Source organism: Belonocnema kinseyi, chromosome 3 (assembly GCF_010883055.1).
Source record: "Belonocnema kinseyi isolate 2016_QV_RU_SX_M_011 chromosome 3, B_treatae_v1, whole genome shotgun sequence".
Lineage (NCBI taxonomy): Eukaryota > Metazoa > Arthropoda > Insecta > Hymenoptera > Cynipidae > Belonocnema > Belonocnema kinseyi.
This window is the reverse complement of record NC_046659.1, coordinates 119865653-119870740: the sequence shown is the minus strand read 5'-3', so window position 1 is coordinate 119870740 and position 5088 is coordinate 119865653.

Sequence of the window (5088 nt, the reverse complement as noted above, 5' to 3'; positions counted from 1 at the left end):
CAATGCCAACAAATTGAAACATGTTGCTTAATTATTTTCTACTCTTTTTTAAAATTAATGGAAATATTTTGAAACCTTTTAAAATATTTTTTAAATTTTCTCTTAAAGTTAATTTTTAAAATTAAGGAATCTAAAAATGCTTTTAGGAACCTAAAGAATTTTTGTCATTAACCTACATTTTGTTTAAATCCTGAAAAACTGAAAGCATTGTTTCAAAAATCCCCAGAAATCTTAAAAAAAAGTTAAATCTCAAAATCTTACTGAATGATTAATAGGCTTTTAAGTTTTTTCCAAATTGTTCTAAGTTTTCCCCATAGTTTTATTTTACTTATATCCTTGAAAATGTAAAAAAAAATAGGAATGATAGTATGGTAGCAAAATGTAGAGCATAAGAAAATACATAAATTGTATTTTATAGTGGCGCCACCAACTAAACCTTTTTGTTGTGATTTATTTAGTAGAATATAGTATAGTCGACTTTCTAAACCTAATTATGATTTTTGTGCAGTTTTTCTTTTTTAAAGTTTTTGTTACGCGCGAAGCAATATTTAATTGAATTTTCACCGAAATAGTTGTTCAAAACAATTATAATGTCTATTAATATTCTCTTGTAATAATGTAAACAAGCTGTATTTTTTTTTTATTTTTCCACTTTTCCCCCACTTTTTAATTCCAATGAAATGATAATTTATACAAGTTAAATAGCACAATTATATAAAGAATTTAATAATTTTGAAAATAATCGCTTTAAACAGTGCTTGAAACTTGAGGTTTTTTTTTAATTTTTAACTTTGCATTGATATTTTAGTTATAAACAAATGCTAAAGAATAAAATCGAGAATAATTTTTAAAGAATATTCATTTTTGTGAATATATTATTTTGAAATAAAAGAAATATTTTGTATAGTCTCTACATTTTCTGCGCCGATCATTCATTTTAATGACGTTAATTTTCCTCAAAGTTGAAAGTATAACAAATTACATTAATTATTATCTCGCTCTGTGGGAAACGTTTAAAAAGTGGAAAATTTAATAAGAAAAATGCAATTATCTATTATTTCAATTAGAGAAATTAGACCTTAACAATAAAAAGTCAATAATTTTTTTAGAATTATTGAGAGATAATATCATTAGAAATAATAATAATAAATTATTTAAGCAATTATGTTTATTTGGAATGGAAGCTTCCAATGTGTCCCCTAAGGGTTTATTACATTTTTCTTGCACCTTCTTCTTCATTCCGTAACACACCCCCCACACATTAACTTGGTGGTGGAAGGGGGACCTAAGGTTTAAGGTGGGTTCCGAACCACCAAGAGCAACAGCTTTAAGTACTTAGAGAAAACCTTTTTCTCTAGAGATACCGATCCCACGACTCTCCGGAAGATGAATAACTCCCTTGCTAGGCTAGTGTTCACCGCATGGGCCGCTAGGGCTCTTCCACAGTGCGAGTTGGGAATCGAACCCGCAAGCCGACGGAGTGGCTCCAAAGCCTACGCTTTAGCCCCCACGACCATCGTCCCACTAATTATTTTTATTTACTTGAATTAATTATTACCTCACTATAATTTATAAGTGGACCAATAGTGGAAAATTTTAGAATAAAAAGGCATCAGTCTATCATTTATGTAAAAAAATATTATTAGAGGAGAGTACCCAAATATAAGATACCAACTTTGTTTGGCTTGATTGTCGCAATTATATGTACTAAATTTAAGAGTAATATAGGTCATTTTAAAGGAAATTTAGTTTGTCATAAGAAGCTCAAATAAAAAATTTTATTAAAAAATTTTTTTATGCTGAAAATACAAAAATGTAAAAAAGTGATTTTTCCAAGCTCGTCAAACTATTTTCATAATATGAGATACCCCAGGAAATAGCTAATAAAATGAAAAATAAAGTATTATTTTCAATAAAAAACTTCATTCTTTGTTCCCGAAGTATAAATTTACTCCTATTTAGATATATTTAGTTTTTCCTTTAGTCACAAACACTTTTGAGACCAATTTCCCCCGCGCAGCCACAGCGTTATAAAAACCACAGGTATCTCATATTGTGAGAACTACACCGTGCAACTATGCACGTATTATGCCTGACCTGTACAATGAAAAACTTCAACACTATCGATATTTTCCCACCTAGTTATTCAATCCCCATCACTCGAGCTAAAATTTACTGCTAAATACATATTTTATGAATAATAAATAGGGTTTAAAGAATTCCCTTCCAAGAACTCGACCACCATCGATTTCACAAAAAGTTCGCCTATAATCTTTAGAAGCCCAATTAAAAATGGACTATATTACGAAATTACTCTTTCTTTAAGGGCTACAAGTTAGTGATAGAACCAACAGAGTGGGTCTCTTAGTTTAGCTGATACCTCGCTTTCTCATATTACGAGAATATCTCATATTCGAGTACTCTCCTCTATAGATTTTGAAATGCGAAATAAGGCAGTTTTGAGCACAATGAGCTCTTTGGTAGTTTCAATGAAAAAATTGATATATTTTATTGGAAGAATACCAGCGTCTTTTTGTAAGAACTGATCTGACGTTTGTGTGGTCAAAAAATAATGATTCGTTTTTGAAATAATAAAGAAAAATGTTTTTGGAAGCAAATTTTAAGGGTGTTTCTCGGTCCTCAAATGAAAGAATTAGCACAGGAGATAAAAAGATGTCTATTAATTTATTAGATTTATCGATATTATATTAGATTTATTGAAAATAATTCATACTAAAAGATAACTCAGTAATAGAAAAGATATCGCCGAAAACTAATTTAAGGCCATGTGACGAGAGGGTCACGTTACCAAACCTGGTATTTAATTTTTCTTTCCCAACTTACGTCCAAACGAAATAAGGTATCGCTCTGAAAGTTTGGGAAATGAAAGAGGAGGTAATAAAGTCCATGTCTCTGCTTTGTTCCGGTAGAAATTTTGAGAAAAATTTTTGCAAGAATATGTCTCTGGTCCTAAATAATTAGAATAGTGAAAAAAGTTTTTTTTTAATGACTATTTTGGAGAAATACCGACCGTGCTGTCTTCAAACCCAGCAAGCAATTTGCAATGTTGTCAATGGGCTAGTTATGGGATTTATATTGATCAAAGTGGGGCAAAACAACAAAAATAGCTCACGAATATTATGCACAAATAATGCAACAATCTGTGTCAAAGCAGCACTAGCGCGGCGAGTAAACAACTTCAAACTTCTAGGGGTCTGTGGGTAAAGCAGATTGCATGATCACCGTCAGAGAAAGTTAAAAGTCAAACTTCTGCTGTGAAACCTAAATGTGTCCGTCGATAATCATTATTTGCATAAATAAACTTTTTTCTTCCTCCAACTCTTTGCAAGGCTACAAACGATCCTTCAATATTCATTAACAATTTCCGAAAAAAATTTCCGCGTTATTTAAACTTTTATTTTTCAATATGGGCGAAAAAATATTGATCTTAGGATTGACTTGATCACCTGTTATACTCATCACATGGCCTTAAAATAAGTTTTGAACTTTCATGATAAATAAGTAAATTCTCATTTGTATTCCATAGCTAATCGTGATGAAAAATTTTGAGAGTCAGCTTGATGCACCTAATATTTAAAATTCTGACTAGATGTACAAAAACCTATTTTTGTTCGTTTGTAAAATACATGTTAACTCCAAAACATCGATGTCTGGCTGCGTCTCGAAACTGAGTCGAAATAGAGGCCGTCGTCTTACTTTTATGGCCGCGACAGGTAGGACGGCGTTTACTTGTCTGAAGTCGAGCCTTGTCTTGGCTAAGACGACTTTTACTGGTCTCAAGTAAACCTGCCTCAACACGAACTTTTTTCAGCTTATAAATGAGATTAAAATTGAGCAAGGAAACATTTTTGATTATTAAATTATTTATCTGTAATTAAAAAATTCCGAATCTGTGGGTCTGAACGAATATAGCCCTTTAAAATAGTTTCAAAAAAGTAAAAATTAAAACATTTTAGAAGGATCTTCTAAGCCAGTAGAAATATATATATATATATTGTACAAAAATATACAAGATGGTTTAATCATTAACAAAGATTAGCTTTTATGACATCCAAAATGATCCCTTTTGTTAGAACAGGTATACACTCCAAGCTACCATAGTAAAAATGCTTCGAGTTGAGTTCGACTTGGTTATGTCTTCAGTTTGTCTCCAAGACATCGATGTCTGGCTGCGTCTCAAAACTAAGTCAAGACATAGGCCTTCGTCTTACTTTTATGGCCATGCCAGGTTAAACGGCGTTTACTTGTCTCCAGTCGAGCCTTCTCTTGGCTAAGATGACGTTTACTTGTCTCAAGACAAGCCTTGTTTTAGCTGAGATGGTCGAACCTTTTTCGGCTCATAATTGAAATTAAAATTGATAGGTGAAAAATTTGTAATTCTTAAATTAGTTATTTTTATTTAATAAATTTAGAATATGTCGGTCTGAACGAGTATAAGTCTTGAAAATTCTCTTCAAAAATACGTAAAAACGAACAACATTTTCGGTATCATCGTCGAATTTATATATATATATACATATAAATTGGACTCAAGAGATAAATTTATGTCTTCAAGACATAGGGACTTGTCTCCAAGACATAAATTGAAGTCGGGCTCCGTCTCAGAACTGAGACATACTCAAGTCGAACTTTTCGACTTCAGCATGCCTTGATTGCGGGCAATTCAAGTCAAACTCAAGTCGAAGCATTTTTACTCGGGTAAATATAATTTTTTTCAAAGAAAAGTTGTTTTATGTGAAAATTTGAAAGTGATCAGTATGAAAATTGAAAAAATACATAAATTTTGGACTACCCTTGCCCATGTAGATTATGGCTAGACCTCTCCCCCTCCCCCCCCAACTGTCCGCGTGATATATAAATGGCCTCTTAGTAGACATATTTTTTTATACGATAAAAAATCGTTTGGATTTAGAAGAGAATTTCATAATGAAATTAATTGTGATCAAGAATTAGCATTGAAATTTGACATTCTGATTCATGAGAGTATAATGTAATCGTCCAAATTTTTGATCCCTGCATTTTAACGGTTCTTAACGCTTCGGCACTAACATAATCCGAGAATCATAC